Source organism: Cheilinus undulatus, linkage group 8, assembly GCF_018320785.1.
Source record: "Cheilinus undulatus linkage group 8, ASM1832078v1, whole genome shotgun sequence".
NCBI lineage: Eukaryota > Metazoa > Chordata > Actinopteri > Labriformes > Labridae > Cheilinus > Cheilinus undulatus.
In genome coordinates, this window is record NC_054872.1 from 26,872,029 (window position 1) to 26,891,424 (window position 19,396).

The window sequence follows — 19,396 nt, forward strand, 5'->3', positions numbered from 1 at the left end:
GGCTGTTAATATATTGTATGGCTATGTTTTAAAGGAAGCTCTAAATCAGAAACTAGAAGACAAATTCTGATGTTAGATACCGACGGAAGCTGGGGACTTGGTCCTTTTTTGAATAACAAAAATGCCACTTCACGCTTTTCCATTTTTGTTCCTTGAAACAGACGCTGACATGTTCTGTTTCGGCAAACGCCCCTGTCAATTCTAATCATCCAGGTTGGATTTTCCAGGCGTGGGCTGCGGTGCTATTGGATTACTTTTGTATTGGGGTTATTATGAGAAACGACCTCGGGGCTGACTGCATGCGGTGACACCAAGGCTCTTATGACATTTCCAACTCAGAGCTGGCCAACAACACATCTGTCAAGTGCTCCTTTCTGCAACCTGGAAATCTAATCTGAGCTTTCTCATAGCACTGATAACTGGATATTAGGCCCCTATAGGAGTCACATCCCTCTCTGGGGCCACAGGAAGTGAACAGTGCATATATGAATCCAGCAGGACTCTTGTATGTCTGAACAACAACGTGAATATACAGTAAACACTTTATTTTTTGTACTCTTGAATGTGTGCTGCATGTCAATGGCATTCTTGAACTGCAAGTCTCTTTCTCACTCCTGCCTCCCGCTCGCTCTGTGTCTTGGCCTGCTTCGCTGTTCACTGTTGTGTTAGTAAATTGTACTGACACTCCCTCCGCCCCACTCTCGCTCCCTCACCACCTCCGCCGCTCGCCCTCCCTCCGTGTCCCTCTCTCACCCGACTGACTGACACGAATTTTCAATCTCTCTGTTTACCTTTCACTGCTGTGCCTTAAAACAACACTGGTACGGGGGGCTAAAAGAGCGAGAAGGAGACCGGGGGAGGAGGGAGGGGTGGAGGAGGAGTTGAGTATAAGAGAGCATCAGAGGGAAGAAGAAGAAGAAGAAGAAGAAGGGGAAAAAAAGAAGAGGAAGGATGAGAAGGAGAGGTGCCACTAAGATTGGATGGGAAGAAGAAGAGGGGGAGAGTGGGAGATGGGGAGGGGAGACGAAAAAGAAAAAAAAAAAAGAATGAGGTGCAAAAAGAGAGAACAGGGCTTTCTCTGTGTTTTGGTTGGAGAGGAACCCAACAGGGAACGAAGAGAGAGAAAGATAGAGGGGTTAAGGGAAGGAGAAGAGGAGCTGATACTGTGAAGAGTCACGCAAGGGGTGACGGAGAAGAGGAAAAGACGAAGGGGAGGTGAGGGGTGGAGGGAAGAGGAAATGAAAGGGTGGAAGAGAGAGTGTAAGTCAGACTGTAGACCCAACAGCGAAAGCTTGTTGAAAAAACTGAGTTGTGTTAACTTAGAAACACGAAATAGCTTTAATAGCTCTATTTTTCTGAGTCAACAGAACACATTTATAGTTTGAAGTGAACAGTTCCATTATTGTACTCACATTATTTGACAATCATTCCTTAATCAGCAAAATTGTCCCAGAATGCTTTAGGGCAGTGGTTCCCAACCTTTTTTCCTATGAGCCCCCCTTACTTGTATCGTAGAGGAGTGGAGGAACCCCAGGACCCCTACAAACAAAAGGTGACACATGGATGTCAAAAATTAACTACAAAATTAAAAGTTATCATTGATCAAATCCCTTGCTTATAAAAAGTCAAAGTTTCGTTTTAACTAATCTGTCTTTAACAATCTGTACTCTTCTTTTGCACCTAGTATTAACATGGGTACACAGATACCCACCAGCTTAGGCATGAATTTGCGATAGCTAGGGGAAGGGTTTAGTCATACTGCGGGCCAGTAGCAATGACTGCCACTGGTATAGAGATTAGTTCAGATGCTACAGTAGAGCAGCCATTTTTATCAGATTTGGACAGAATTTCTTTGTTGAAAGAGAAGTAAAGAACTGCACTGTAAGCTTTTCTTGGTAAGATTTTTTTTTTGCTCTTCCCCTGACTGGCCTCAGCATGAGTTTTATCCAACAACATGCCGACTATGTTATTTTGTCTTATTCTGATTGGCCCACAAGGAATATGGCAGGCAGAACAGTCGTCCAGTCATCCTTCAAGAAATGTTTTGAAAAGCTCTGCCCTTCCCAAACACTTTGTATGAGAGGTTTCCCAGATGGGTGTAAAATATATCCACGCAATGGAAATATGAAACTGCCTATCAGGCATGTCAGGTTCGTTTATTTCTGTTTCTGCATTATTTTTTTATATTAGTAATGCACAGTTTATTTTAATTTCTGTAAACGTACTGTAAAGCTTGTTAAGCACTAAAAAAAGCAAAATTGAGTTATTATAACTTAAAATGGTCAACTGCCTGCTGCTGAACAAATACTTTTTTTCTGTTAGTATTTAATTTTTTTTAGGTTTTCAGTTTCCTCTGTTTTTTAAAGTTTTATTAACTTATCAGATTTTACAGTGTTAGGAGAAAGAGTTAGATGGGGCACAGAACATTAGGAGTGCAATGAGATATAGAGAGAGAGGGGGGAGAGAGATTTATAGAGGTGTGGGGAGAGGGAGAGGACAGCAAGAGTGATGTGTAGGGTGAGTGAGAGAGAGAGAGAGAGAGAGAGCTCAGAATAGATACGCTCTCAACGGCATGAAATATTGAACGAAGGAGCGCGAACACAAGGAGGGGCGAGCAAAATGGAGGGACTGATAAAGACAAATACAATCGGGTTTTTTTGTCTTGTGTTGTTTTGGAGAGCGAGGAAGAGTAGGTGACAGGTATATGAAGAATAGTTGCTCGTAGCTGGAGACCATGACATAGACACACACTTTCGCCACACACTGCTTTGAGTTTAGATTAGTCCCATGTGTGGAGGAGATGGAGCGGAATTTGGTGGTGTTGAAAATATCACACACTAGAATACATTTCATCACTTTCCTAACACACACTCACACATCCTCCCCCCTCCTTTGATCTCACTTCTCACTGATCTTCTCTCCTTCCATGTCAAATATTTAGGCTGCATTTGGCAGGTTTGACGAAAATTACCATGGAGAAATGATTTTATTTATTTAACTCCCACATCAGAAGTCGGCAGAGAGCAGCAAGAGAGGACGATCCCAAAATTTTCAACGAGAGGAGACCCGGCAGTGATCCAAAAAAAAAAAAAAAAAATCTGCTGAGTGTCCCATTTTAAACATTATTTTTAATGCAAGGAATTTCTTCTGAGAGTTATAGACATGACTTGAGCAGTTTGTTTAGGAAAAAGTCACAGAATCTTTGTCGCGAAAAAAAAATCCACAATCAAGGTGATGAGTCAACACAGCTGCCTCCATATTTCTCTCTTAAAATGTCAGAGTGATGTGTTATGGCTCTTTTTGGATAAATGAATGTGTTTCTTTTCAATTATTCAGGCTGTGCAGCCCTGCAGGAGATCAAAATCTCCATGTAAGCCTGAAAGGTGTATCATTTTAACAATAGGAGGGAAATATCAGTCGAGCATCACACACAGAATGTGACACACAATGGCAGATCTCTTTATTTCCTCTCTCTATATCTCACATTCACTCTTACACAAAAAGACCTGTGTTCACTTTCTCTGTATTTCTTAGCCACAGATCCTGACATAAATCTGACAAAAAGAGTCAGGAAGGGAGAGATCTTTCAGGTAGGATGAAAAGGAAAATAAATGAGGGCGAAGCAAGGGAGGCAGTAATTGGGCTGGGCTGGACAATGAAAACACTATATTCAAAATTTTGATTAAAAACAGCTCAAAACAAAGTGTTTTTGGAAACACAATGGAGCATTTTGGGGAGGAATACAATAAACAGTATTTTCTAACGGCAATTAATGACTTAATTAATGTTTACATGAAGTTAATTTGTTGGATGAGGTGATTATTTACTCACTTAAAATGTCTGACATCATTTCACAGTTCAGACTTTTTATTCGCTACTTCAATCACAGTGACAGCAAAGTTTATGAAAAGTCCTCTCTGTTTTCACACTGCTACAGAGAAGATAATTGTGATAGATAATGCCATATGCATCACACATGTGCATATTAGTGACAAATTACTGTGAAATAAAACCAAAAAAAAGTGTCTTTAAAAGTTTGAAACAGTCATGAGCCATTAGAGATAATAAATAAATAAAACTGCACTCAATTACTTCTGTCATTGATAGAAAACACCAATCAGTTAATAATTAAACAAAACTCCATGTGGAGAAAAAGTGTTCTGAGAAAGAGCACCACAACTATTAACCCCAGTAACGTACCTGTATGCGGACGCAGTACGTGGACGGCAGCGTTTATCAGGAACAGAGCACTTTCTTGTCGCTGGTGGAATGTCATAAGCTAGCTCACTTGAGAATGCTCTGTAGAGACCAGAGTCCAGCTCCTTCAGTTTGTGGCACAAACTGCCAAAATGCTGCTCTTCCTCTTAACGGGATTCTTCAACATTTTCGCCCATTGCCATAATTCCTATAGTCTTAGTAATAGGTTCGTTACCTTTATTTGTCGGTGCAAGCTATTTTTAGGTCGGCACTACCGAGTTCGGGGCTGCTGTGCCAACTTTCCCTCCAAACTCATCAAATACACAATCCAACAACTCCAAAACGCTCACGTGGACAAGTTGTGACCTGTACATTCACCACGCTATGAAATGATAACGTGTAATTATGTTACATTATGACACATGAAGCATTTACTCGGAACTATTTCTTGAGTAAACCACTGGGCAGAGTGACACAGTGCAGCAGCCATGTCTGGAGTGTAGTTCCGGCTTTGCATTTAGCTTTAAAACATCTCCGTCTGGTAATGTTCCATGATTATTTCATAGCATGGTGAATATGCAGGTCACAACTTGTCCATGAGAGTGTTTTGGAGTTGTTGGATTGTGTATTTGATGTGTTTGATGAGGGAAAGCAAAAACTCTGTCTACTTACATTGAGTTGGCACAGCAGCTCCAAACTCGGCAGCGCCGATCTAAAAATAGCTTGCACCGACAACTAAAGTTAACGAACCTATTACTAAGACTATAGGAATTATGGCCATGGACAAATTTGCCAAAATGTTGAAGTATCCCTTTAAAGCTCTTAAAGTAGCCTATGTAACATTCAATGCGAACCGTGTAGAATTAACTTTACTCCCCCTCCCTTCCTGTTCTTCTCCATGTTTGAGCTCTGTAGCTCCACCCCTCTTCTCACATACCTCCTCGCGGATGAGCATGGAGTGATTTTGCTCCACTTTTCCACTGAAATCAATGGCCGGATCACAGGCAACAAAACACTTCGTCTCAGCATGAACAAATTCTACATAGGACCAAACACATTGTATCAACTTCTCACTGAGTTAAGAAGCGGAAGTGCACCTACTACAGCAGCCAATAGGAACGCTCCCTCTGACCTGAGCCGTAATTGGCTGCGAGTGCTAGCCTCCTCATTAGCTGGAGCATCGTCCCTTGCTGGTTTCCATTTTCAGCCTAGCTGACTCGCTAACACTGTTATACCCAACACTTCCAGCACTGCCAAGACCCGCCCCACACCGCTTTTGATTGGCCAATAACATTGGTTAGATCGTATCCATATCTATGGGTTAGATTGAGAGGAGGCTGAGGCGAAGTGTGTTCTCTTACGCCATTGGTTGGTGAACTCTAACTTGAACATGACTAACTGCAATCACAACAAATTCCCACATGTGCATTTCATTTTATCCCTTTACAGCCTCCCACTGCCCTACATGAATAATAGAAGGCAGAAAACTTTTTTCATTTTGTGGAATGCTTTCAAGCAGCATACTCTGAGGCATTTCTCTTCCTTAAAACAGTCCCTAATTTCAGCATAATGTTTATAGAATTATTTATTTTGAGGACTTCCCAGCAGTCGAAACAGATCCTTGTAACAAAACCACGTCTACCTGTCTGATAATGTTGGTTAATTAAAGTGATGATTTTTAAGTTTTTTCCTGTTTTAAACACTGACAAAGGAGGGTTCCCACTTGACAACCCCTGCAAAGTGCAGGTTTCTTACTACCCATGGGTCTGCACGGTTGACTTGCGGAGGTAAATAGTAATGGATTAGGGATTTCTTCACTGAGCGCTGATTCTCTTTATAGGGCACAAGTATCTTGTGTTTCATTCAAACATTGACAGTGCTACACAATAACAAGAGAAGCCACATGTTCTCAGCAACATCTGCAATATTTATTTGACAAAAAAACATGTTGGGCATAAGGAATATACATATTGCAAGACTTTTGACAAACATGGAAACAAATTTTTCAGTGAAGTTTTTATTTCATGTCAGGGGAGAATATCTTGGAAATGTGATGAAAATAATGTGTCTTAAAGTGAACAATAAAAACTGAATATGGTTTAAAATTAATCAAATGCAACAAGACTGCGTGTATTACAACAGAATTTTAAACATTTTATTTTCAATGTTTTTGGCTAGAATTAGTCAATATGAACACCATATCATTGAAACTACAGATTTTAGCATTTGTATATTAAATACTGTACAAATTAATACATTACAACACTGATCATCAAGTTTTATTCAGTCAACATTAAGTACTGAAATCTTCAAAACAGACAGAACAAAGGAAAGATGAGGAAGTTGACCAGTCACCATTACTTTGGTGGTAACCCATTCTAATATAGTTAGTCTAATAGCATAATTGCCAAAATGTTTCTTTTTTTTTCTCACAACCTTAAAATATGACAAAAGAACAGCCACAACAAAGACTACAGAACAAACTAGAAAAGCACTCGGAGAGCGCAGACCTCTGCCATTAGCAAATTTTAGAAAGTTTAAGTATGTATTTTTGTTCTGACAGATGTTGCATCTCACGAAGTGGTCTGCAAAGGAAGGGGGCCTCTGAGATCTGCGGTCTATAGCCAGACTGTCTTGCATTCATGCCTTTTTTTACTATGGAAAAATAAAAAAGACAGCTTAGTGGACAAGTTAAAGGTCATCTCTATATTGTGTTATTAGACATTTACATTTTATTGTTCCTGTATTCACTTTTAATCCATAACAGGTCCCTTTTCTGTGATTTAGTTCATGTTAAAATCTTCAATCTACCCATAAAAGTAGCTCTTATCCAAACAGGAAGTCAATTACCTATAGCTTAAGATGGCAGAAAAATTACAATATAAGAAAACAAAGTTTTAAATGTAAAATAGTAGGATTTTACAATGTAAATCATGATCTACTACAGAAACTCTAAGATTAATCTAATTTAATGAATTTAAGTTGTTTGAAAGCTCTAATAAATAATCATTTTGGGTTGATGATTACACTAATGATGTTGCCTTATTTCTAAAATCTATGTTTAACTGGATGAAAATGTGACAACCATTCATTAACAAGAAGTTTTAGTGATCTTTCTGAAATCTTCTTGTATGTCACAGAGCTGTAAAGATTGTTTATTGTTCAGTTTAATTATGTAGTTCAGGTGTTTTTTTTTTCTATTTCTGGACTCATTATTTTCATTTTGTCATCCATTTGTTCAAATTACAGTGCTAGCAAGAAAGAAAGAAGTTTGTGGCCCTCAAGTAGTCAGAACAACACGTGCATGTGTGTGCCGTTGGTCGGGCTTTGGGGATATTTAGACGAATGTTCCTGAAGCCTCATACATCACAAGTCTCAGCTCTATATTAGCCCCCATGAGTGTACTTCTGCAGACAAGACAGAAACACTGAAGACAGCAGGTCCACAAACACGTACAGAGAAACACAAGATCACCCCTCCTCTCAGACACAGACAGACTCACACATGAACAGGAACAGGTGCGGGTTGAAGAAACCAGCTGCCACAGTTTTTGTAACATCTACATTTTATCAGCAGCAGCAGCACAGGTGACGCCAAGCCCAGTGGGCACCGAGGTTAGGAGGGAGAGAAGAGATTTAACTTAGACTGTCATCTAAGGTCAGATTTGCATTTTTCTTTTTATTGTTAAAGGTTAGGTATTCCAGTGGATAAGCTGATCTGAGATCAATGCCTTCAGGCAGTTTCCCCCCTCGAGGACGGCTCTGCGAAGCATCTGATGGTGACATCACATCTACACCGGAAGTCTGAAGGACAGTGGGTAGATATTTAGCCATTTTGACCATCCTGATTTCTTACCAGTCGGTGTCCTCTCTGGCTGTATCTCTGTGGCTCGCCATCTCTCTTCTTCCTTTCTTTCTTGTTTCTTTCTCTCTCTTGCCTGTAGCTCCCTCTTTGTCATTCTATCACAATCCCCTTATTTCTGTCTGCACTGCTATCTCTGTCACCCTACTGCTCCTAGCTTCCTCTTTCCTTGCTCTTCTCTATTTCCCTGTTTCTTCTCTTCCCTGTGAGGAAGTGCTGTCAGGTGAAACCCTGCCAGATTAACCTTTGGCCCTCAGCAGGAGGCGGCACCGATTGGCTTGTAATTGCCGTCAATGTCGAAGCCGTGTGGGTGGAGGTGAAGTGTGCATTCGTGTGTATTTATTTTCTCCATTTTGGGCAGTGTGATGGCTATCTGTGCTTGCAAAAAGCAGCCAATTTAAATGGTGAAATGCATTGTGGGTTGTGATGGTGCGTTACAAATGTGAGAGGGTCTTTGGTACCAAAGAGGATGAAAAAGCATTTCTGCTGCTGTCAGCAAACTGAAGCTTATGTCCAGAGCATCCCTGTAAACACAAACATGCTAACACGCACACACCAAAAGCACAAATAGGAATGAAATGTTTTTCTCTCTTATACCAGCTTTGAATGGCACCTCATTTGTGCAACAGTGAGCACTAAGGGCCCTCCTCTGCAGCTCGTCTGATTGGGCGTGTGCATGGGCGCCCATGTGTGTGGAATATTTACGACTGTGTTTGCACGTTTGTGTTTATGAGTGTGAGTATTCCTGTGCAGAGATGGGGTGCTGTGAAACAGAGGCTCTGACTCCCAGCAGTCCTTTGTCACACTGACTGACTGCTGAAAGGCTGAAAGCAGGAAAAGCCATTTCAGACTGCGGGGCTAAATGATGGCAGGTACTCCGATCCATCCGCCGCTCGCTACAATAACACAATACAGACCAGTCATCAACAGGCCTGTCATCTCCATCGGTAAATGCACTTCACACAGCCCCCTTCGTCTCTCCTCCTCCTCTGACTGCCACTCAAACACTTGTGTAACTGTCCCCTAAACCTGATTTGGCCCTCATAGAGCTCAAATACAACCAGAGAAATTGTTTCTGCTTTTTTCTTGTTTTTGTTTTTTTATGAAAGCAGAGATTCATCTATACATTTGATTCAGTCTGTGTGCTGTAGAGATGTAAGGATATTAAAATCTCATATCACAATTATCATTAATCAAATATCACGGTTATCAATATCAGCAGAGTTATATTTCACTCAAAATCTACAAAAAATACTGATTCATCATTTCATCAAATTTGACATGAAGCATTTTGCATAAAAACATTAAAAAATAAGCACGAAAACCTTATCAAATATGTTTTAACAAAGGTACTTTGTAAATAAAGTTGCCAAAATGTTTGATAGTTTCACACATTTTGCTATCACATGCAACATATTATCCATCATTTTACATTTGATAGGACAAAAGTGCCAGAGAAAAACAGATACAGTTGCAAGAAAAAGTATGTGAACCCTTTGGGATTTCTTGGATTTCTGCATAAATTAGTCATAAAATGTGTTCTGATCTTCATCTAAGTCACAACAATAGACAAACACAGTCTGGTTAAAAATATACTGCACAAAAAAAATTTATGTTTTCGTGTTTTTATTGAATAAAACATGTAAACATTCACAGTGCAGGGTGGAAAAAGTATGTGAACCCCTAGGCTAATGACTGGTTGACCCTCCTTTGGCAGCAATAACCTCAACCAAACGTTTCCTGTAGTTGCAGATCAGACCTGCACAACGGTCAAGAGGAATTTTGGACCATTCCTCTAAACAAAACTGTTTCAGTTCAGCAATATTCTTGGGATGTCTGGTGTGAATCGTTCTCTTGAGGTCATGCCACAGCATCTCAGTTGGGTTGAGGTCAGGACTCTGACTTGGCCACTCCAGAAGGTGTATTTTCTTCTGCTGAAGCCATTCTGTTGTTGATTTACCTCTATGCTTTGGGTCAGTGGCCTGTTGCATCACCCATCCTCTGTTGAGCTTCAGTTGGTGGACAGATGGTCTTAAGTTTTCCTTCAGAATGTCTTGATAAACTTGGGAATTCATTTTTCCATCAATGACAGCAATCCGTCCAGGCCCTGAGGCAGCAAAGCAGCCCCAAACCATGATGGCCCCTCCACCATATTTCACAGTTGGGATGAGGTTTTGATGTTGGTGTTCTGTGCCTTTTTTTTCTCCCCACATAGCGTTGTGTGTTCCTTCCAAACAACTCCATTTTGGGTACATCTGTCTACAGAATATGTTGCCAGTAGTCTAGTGGAACATCCAGGTGCTCTTTTGTAAACTTCAAACGTGCAGCAATGGGTTTATTTGGACAGCAGTGGCCTCCTCCATGGTGTCCTCCCATGAACTCCATTCTTGTTTAATGTTTTACTAATTGTAGATTTGTCAGCACAAATGTTAGCATGTACCAGAGATTTCTGTGAGTCTTTAGCTGACACTCTAGGATTCTTCTTCACCTCACTGAGCATTCTGTGCTGTGCTCTTGCAGTCATCTTTACAGGACGACCACGCCTAGGGAGAGTATCAACAGTGCTGAACCTTCTCCATTTGTAGACAGTCTGTCTTAATGTGGACACATGAACATCAAGACTTTTAGAGATACTTTTGTAACCCTTTCCAGCTTCATGCAAGTCAACAATTCTTGATCGTAGGTCTTCTGAGAGCTCTTTTGGACCAGGCATGGTTCACATCAGGCAATGCTTCTTGAGAACAGCAAACTCAAAACTGGTGTGTGTTTTTTATAGGGCAGGGCAGCTTTAACCAACACGTTCAATCTCATCACATTGATTGGACTCCAGGTCGGCTGACTCCTGGCTCCAATTAGCTCTTGGAGAAGTCATTAGCCTAGGGGTTCACATACTTTTTCCACCCTGCACTGTGAATGTTTACATGGTTTGTTCAATAAAAACATGAAAACATAAAATTTTTTGTGTGGTATTAGTTTAAGCAGACTGTGTTTGTCTTCTGTTGTGACTTAAATGAAGATCAGAACACATTTTATGACCAATTTATGCAGAATTCCAAGAAAGGGTTCATATACCTTTTCTTGCAACTCAAAGCTCCTTATCAATCTGAGTCCATATCAATACCGCTATTAATACTTTTCTGTTGTTTGGTAGAGAGACAAACTACATATTTCTATAAAAGTGGTAAAAGATGTAGATTTTGAGTTTAAAAAGCAAAAAAAAGTAATAATTCAATGTGATATTGTATATCTAATTTGTATAACTGAAAACACTGTTCTCATCCTCACAACAGGATAAAGTTTCTTGTCACAAAACACACTTCAAGATTTTAAGACCAACTTTTGGCCAGATTTGGTGTAGTCCATGTGGCTACCCTTAAAAAAAATCCACGACAGTTTGGCCACTCTCTCAGATATCCCATGATTTCTTATTTAATTCAACTTTTTTCATAAATAAAGTCTAAAATATTCATGAAATAACCCCATTGCAAACATTACAGACTAAGCAACATTTCATAAATAAAAGAGAAAAGATCAGAGGTTGCTTCGCTGATGTGAAATCTTGGACATAAAATATCACAGATCACTCAGCTCTGCGAAGTCAGACAGCAGAACAGATTGTTGTGCCACATTCCAAGAGCAAGATTCACCAGTAGAGTTGTCAGTGATGGCGTTTTTAGTTTGGTGGTAACTATGATGAAAGAATCCAGGATTAACTCATGTCCCATCTGTTAATATGGAGGAGGTTTGCTCTATGAGCTGTACAGCAGCATATTAGATGCGGGAGCGCTACATCTTTGATCATCTTCAGGTGAGGTGTTGCACTCATTGGAAAATCAGCTTTGTTAGTAGGTAAGAGGAGGAGATAACTAAGTTGAAAGATCAAGAAATAACTAGTAACTTAATAGCACTGGAAAAGGAAATTAAACATAAGTTTGCATGTCCCCTCAGGTCTTCCATAGCTGTCTGCCTTGTGTTGTTCTCAATTTGTTAGCAACTTCTGAATTTATTTGCTTTGTGTTTCAGCTGTGGCTTAAATGTATGACTAACTTGGTGCAGCCATGTATTTCTGCCACTTCTTGAGCCTATTGGTGAAATTAATGACTGGGATGACTAAATGGGCCGTCACAAAACACGGCTCTGGAGACACAAAGGGGGTGGGCGGCTTCCACACAGGCCAAGTGCTGGCATGTTTAGCTGTGAAAGAGACAAAAAGGTTTTTTTTTCAAGGTGAGGCAGGAGGGAAAAAAGAGGGAGAGAGAGGAGAAAAAAGAGTGGAGGTAAAGGGGGAATAAAAGCGGGTGGCAGAGAGGGAGGGTGAGAGAGAGAGAGAGAGTTGTAAGTAAAAGCAGGTCTGGTCCAGGTGGGGTTCAGGCAGTCAGTGTGTTATTTTAGGAGGGCAGAGGGAGAGAGGGAGGGAGGCTGAGAGAAAGGGATGGATGAAGGGGAGGGGAAGATGAATGTAGTTAATTAAGATGAGCAGGCGGAGGAGACAGTGTGGAATTACACAAACACTAATTAGAGTCTTCGTTAGGGGGCACGAAACGAGAGCAGCACATCCATCATTGCAACCCTGCATTCCTCTTTTTCCTCCGTTCTTCTTTACCTCCACTGCCATCGCTTCTGCGTGGCAACCAAAATTTTGTCTCCACTTTTCAACTCTTCTCAACCACTTTTCCCTCTCTCCATCTTGCCCTTTGCCTTCTCAATTTCCCCTATTGATCTCATCAGCAGTTAACTAAATGGGTGCAATTTAACATGTGGAATCCTAATCGAAGAGGCCTGCGTTTTCCTCTTCTTCACTTTGATTTCTCCTCTTTATTGTCACTTTATTCCTTCTTTTTTATCTCTGCTCTGGGAAGGATTTAATTTCCCCCTTCCTCCTTTTCCCTGTAACATGCTGACAAACACACACATGAACTATACCATGTCAGCATTATTTTTATTGTCTCTCCAATCCAGTCAATGCTGCTCCTCCTACAGACAGTACACACAACACACTAAACCACTTACCTTTCTTATCCTTTCTCTCTCTCTTTATCTCTTTGTGCCCACAGATTGTGAGCGTTTTAGTTGTCCTCTTTATGGTCTCAGTGTCCTCCTCCGGATCATCCCTCGCTCACTGATCTAACAGAGGAGCAGATCAGCCTGTCACTGTTGTCGTTTGCATCCCTGTCCCCCGATGAGAGCGTAGGGATGGAGGGAATAATGAGGGATAAGTTTGGCTGAGGGTGGTCCAGAGCCAGCCCTTGCTTTTTGGCATTGGTATACATAAACTCAGCAGGAAGCAAAATAATACCATATGCACTGTCTAGTCACAATGCAAATGCCTGTTCAAATGGTTAAAATGTGCTGAAATGATCCAGGAGTTGGCTACATTACTAATTACTTGTCCAGCCCAAAAACACTATATACTGTATATACAGTGCTGAACAAATTTATTAGACCACCTGTCACCACTCAACCACTAAAACAAATTTTTCTGTTCAGGAATGCAAGTAAATAACTATAATTTGACATATTAATCAAGAAATATTAATGTGCTTTACTATTTTTTCTTTTTTTTTTTGTAAATCAGTAAATTTGAAAATTCATGGATAACAATAATTATATTTTAGCATTAAAAATACCATTTGGGGGACACAAGTGGCAGAATGGATAAGGCGCGCAACCCACATACACGGGCCGCCCGGGCTCGAATCCGGCCAGAGGCCCCTCACCGCATACCTCTCCCCGCTCTCCTCCCCATTTCCAACGCCATCCACTATCCTCTCCTCTATCAAATAAAGGCACAAAATGCCCAAAATAAACCTTTAAAATATATATATATATATATCATTTGGGTTAAAGAGATTTTACATATTGGTGTATTAACCATTGCAGAAACATAAAAAATGATTTTGGTAATTATCAATGCTTTTAATTTAGGGCAGCTGTGGCATAAACCTTTAATATGACGTCCGTCCACCCCTTGCAGCTATAATAACTTCAACTCTTCTGTGAAGGCTTTCTATAAGGTTTAGGAGTGTGTTTATGGGAATTTTTGACCATTCTTCCACACACTGATGTTGGACGAGAAGGCCTGGCCCTCAGTCTCCGCTCTAATTCATCCCAAAGGTGTTCTATCAGGTTGAGGTCAGGACTCTGTGCAGGCCAGTCAAGTTCATCCACACCACACCCTCTCATCCATGTCTTTATGGACCTTGCTTTGTGCACTGGTGCACAGTCATGTTGGAACAGGAAGGGACCATCCCCAAACTGTTCCCACAAAGTTGGGAGCATGGAATTGTCCAAAATCTCTTGGTATGCTGAAGCATTCAGAGTTCCTTTCACTGGAACTAAGGGGCCAAACCCAGCTCCCGAAAAAAAAAAAAAAACACACAACCCCCCTCCACCAAACTTTGCATTTGGCACAATGCAGTCAGACAAGTACCGTTCTCCTGGCAACAGCCAAACCCAGACTCGTCCATCAGATTGCCAGGTGGAGAAGCACGATTCGTCACTCCAGAAAACGAGTCTCCACTGCTCTAGAGTCCAGTGGAGGCGTGCTTTACACCACTGCATCCGACGCTTTGCATTGCACTTGGCGATGTATGGCTTGGATGCAGCTGCTCGGCCATGGAAACCCATTACATGAAGCTCTCTACACACGGTTCTTGAGCTGATCTGAAGGCCACATGAAGTTTGTAGGTCTGTAGCCATTGACTCTGCAGAAAGTTGGCGACCTCTGCGCACTATGCGCCTCAGCATCCACTAACTCTCTAACGCTCTATCATTTTACGTGGCACAATAATATTTATCACTTTGAGTGTTGAATATCTTGTCTTCATATTGTATTCAATTGACTTTTGGTTGGAACAGATCTGCAAATCACTGCATTGTTTTTGCTGAAATTTTACACAGCATCCCAACTTTTTTGGATTTGGTGTTTGTAGAATTTATTATTTCCAATAGAAAACATGGGTTTCAGTATGTATATATATTGACAGTGAAAGAAGAACTGCTTCTCTTTTAGCAAAAACATCAGTGAAGCTCAATGATCCAAGAAAGGCAACAATTATAAAACACGCTTTTATATTAACAGGGGGTTTGAAAGTTTATAACACTAGAAACGCTAGCTCCTGATTTAAAATGTCATATTCTCTAGAACTACCTTATAAAATTCACGTTTCTACTTGTTGGCATTAAAACAGGAGTAGGAATCTGCCATACCCCTGTTAAAGTAAGCTGTAGTTTACATGTGAGAGTTGGACTCAAAGTTGAAGATACTGGCTGACTTTTTCAGGTGAACTGGGTGCCACCTTTATCAGCTCTGATGGCAGTCAACATAACTCAAGCAGACATAAATAATGAAAAATGTTTTTCTGCAATCTCATTTCTTCTCTGCAGGCCTTCTTGTGTGAATATTTATGATTCACCTTTTGCTCCCTGATCTCTGACCCCATCCTGAACAACGTGAGCTTCTTTCTGCAGGGTCACAGACAAACCAGGCAGAGGACCCAGTGATAAGTGCATGCTCAAAGCTGGAGCCTGCTAACAAGCTGCTATCTTCCTGACAATCACGTCGAGGTGACCTGAGAACACCTGTAGCCTGATAATGCAGCAGCTCCACTTTCATTGTAACCTTATAAAAACAGATGCAACAAAATAAAGGATATATGTTAGAGCTGAAGAGCTGGTTCAAGTGTTAAAGACAAAGTTTTATTAAATGTAAACAAGAGCAGCAGGACTTCAGGGATGTAAGGTCAGTGTGATGCGCCATGTTTAATGATAAATCTTGACAGTTTTTAGAGCACATTTGGAAGCATAGTTCTTCGGCTTCATAGGAGATTATTTACTCAGACTTTAATCTGCTGACTTTTACTTTAAAATCACTATCAGTTGTTTTCAAACACTTTGTAAAACATGGGCATAGTCTAAGTGATTTCACAAAGTAGTTTCAGAAGAATTTCAAACCCCAGTGATGGCGATCGCCATTTTGGTCTGTCTCAAACCAATTTTTGGTCAACCTAGAAACATATGGACACCATTTGGTTCATGACCAAATACCACTACAACACAAAATGCTTCAAAGAAGCACCGCTTACAATAACTACATTTGTTTTCCTGTTAGCTAGTATTTGCTTATTTGCTTGCTAACATGCTAATCTGAGATGGTGAATATTTAAACCATAACTGCTAAAATGGTTTCAGTGTTGTTATGAGCGTGGAAATATTTTGCTTATATCTAGCTTAAAGAGCAGCGTGGTTGTTTTGTTCTTCAGTGATAAAATGTGCAGAACTAAATCACTGTAAAATTAAATATCTAAGCCAGTTGTTCACTACTAGTGGATCTGGGACCCAACGTGGGTTGTTGAGCTTTCAGAGGATCACAAATGTGGTACCAGATGTGTCTGGGCTGCCAGAACTGTCCAGCGCACTGGTCCTACTGATGATACAGAACACTGATACACTGTGATGAAGTGTGGCATTGATGTAGCACATATGGCAAGCGGTTTTAACATTTGAAAGTTAAGTTTGACTATCCGGAATTCAAATTGTAGATATCTGTAATTCAATTTCGCCTAGTCAAAAAGAACATTTCAGATATCCTAAAATACATTCTGCCTATCCAAAATTGTCATTTAAGATATCTACAACGTCATTTTGACTTGGCGAAATGGCGTCACTTTTGCCATTCATGTGAATGGGGTTCGTCATTTCGGATATCCACAATGTGAATTACAGATATCTGCAAATGAATTGCAGATTTCTGTAATTCTAATTCAAGATATCTCCAACTACATTTTGACTAGGCAGAATTAGAATTACAGATATCTTGAATGGTATAGAATTGATGCGAATTCAAGGTATCTGTAATTGTCCTCCTTTGGCCTTGATAACAGCTTGCATTCTTGCTGGCATTTTTTTATGTCCTTTTCCACAGTCTCTTTTGTTATTGAGTTCCAAATAGTTTCTAGCTGTTCCCACAGACTTGGTTTAGATGAACTTTTGTGCCATCAATCTTTGAATCTACTAAATCCCAAATTTGTTCAAGTATGCTTGGGGTCATTGTCTTGTTGGTATATGAACCCACGACCAATCAGATTCAGTCCAGAAAGGATTCCATGATGCACTAAGATGGTGGGGTAGATGTTCTTGTTCATGATACTGTAGATTTTCACTAATTTGCCCACAAATGGAACCCCATACCATAATGGAATCTCCACCATGTTTCACTGCGGGTGCAATGCATCTGGCATCAAAACTTTCTCCAGCTTTTCTGGGGACATAAACACGACAATGCTGAGAGAAGAGTTCAAACTTGGACTTGTCTGTCCAGAGTACCTTCTTCCAGTCATCAACAGTCCAGTGTTTGTGCTCCCTGGCAAATCTGAGGCGTTTCTGGATGTTTGCAGGCTTCAATAATGGCTTCTTAGCAGCTGTTCTTCCCTTTAATTCTTCCCTTCAGTCGTCTGCTTATGGTCATTCTGGAGACTTTCTCAGACTCTGATCTAGAAGCATTCATCTCTGCCTGAAGATCAGCAGTGGTCTTCTCTCTGTCTCTAGTACTTCAAATCTTGAGGTGTCTGACATCTGCTTCAGTTAACTTTGGTTTCCTGCCTTGACCACACTGTGAGAACACTTCATGTCTTTCCGTATTTGTCTCAAAGACCATCCAGCATCATGAAGTGCTTTAATGCGGACTCTTTCATTTTCAGTGAGCTCTCTGCATTTTACCATTTTGAACAGGAATGAGGAATTTCAAACTGAATTCACCTTTTTATACCCAAATTTGCTCACTGGGCTTCTCTGAGAAGTCAGAAATTAATCAAGCATAACATTCAACCACTACAACTCATTTTTCTGTTCAGGAATGCAAGTAAATAACTATAATTTGACATATTAATCAAGAAATAATAATGTGCTTTAATTTTTTTTAGTTTTTTTTAGTTTTTTGTAAATCAATAAATTTGAAAATTCATGGATAGGAGTGATAATTAGATTTTAACATTAAAAATATCATTTGGGCTAAAGAGCTTCTACATATTGGTGTATTAACCATTGCAGAAACATAAAAAATGATTTTGGTAATTACCAATGCTGTTAATTTAGGGCAGCTGTGGCATAAACCTTACTTTGGGTGGTGGTCTAATAAATTTGTTAAGCACTGTAAGTCTGTAAATTATTATGTTTTGTGCCACCTTTGGTTCACACATTGGTCAGATTTGCTTTCACATCTAAAACAAACCGCACTAGAGTTCACATGAGCTTTCACGCCACTCCAAACAAACCGGAGTACCTGGAGAAATGGACCAGAGCTCATTTAAAGTGGACCAAACAGCTCTGGTTTGGTCCACTGTAAGAAACAGAGTACAGTCAAGCACAAGCCTCAAGTTATAATGCAATCCATATTTCATTTTATTTTATTAAAGCCAGGTTTCCATGATAGTTTTTTCTTGAGGTCTCTAGAAAGCAACCAAAATGTACTTACTACAGCAAAATCCAGTAAGATGAAAAATATATGTATTCATGTCTTTTTATGGCTTCCATAGACTTTATTTCACAATTTGTGTTTCCTTTTAGTTTGTTTTCTCCTTCATCTTTGTGCACTTCTGTGTGTGTTTTGTTTTTGGTTTTTTTGGTTTTTTATCTAAGGTCTAAAATGCAACATTTTTCATTTAATGCTTGCTTGAAAATTTTCTACTAGGGGTTATTTTTATTATTTACATGCCTTCCTCAAGGTCCCCAGGGCTTAAAGTTGTTTCGGCTATCCACAATCATGTGCCTCTTTGAACCAGTAAAACCAGTAAGAGCATCTCTAAGTCCTCCATCAGTAAACATCCAGATTCCTCCCGGCTAGCACAACAGCAGCATGCTAATTCAGTGTGAACTCACCGTACTGTGTCCCATCACCACACCTCTGTAATCCCTGCAGGTGAGAGAGAGAGGGAGCGATGGATTCCTCAGTATCTGATTGAGCAGCGCACAAGATGAATAATTGATCCGAAGGTTTTCAATCCCGATAAACACACAGACACATAAACACTGGCTGTGTTACCTCCCGTGCAGTCACCAGTCTCTCAGGCTAAACTAATCCTCCAGGAAATGTAATACGTGATTCAATTAGCAGCAGCGTACAGTGGCAGCTTCCTTCTGTGGATGACATGTGTGTCTTTCTGTGTATAAGAGCACTTAAAGTACAAAACTGAAGTACATCCATTCATTAATGCTAAACTATTAAGAATATATACTCTGCCATATCTCATTAGAGATCCTTGAGCATGAAGAGGTTCTGCAGAGAAAAGCCCAGAAATATACACAAAAAGGTTCAACTTAAGGCTGTTCTTGTGAGTTAAAA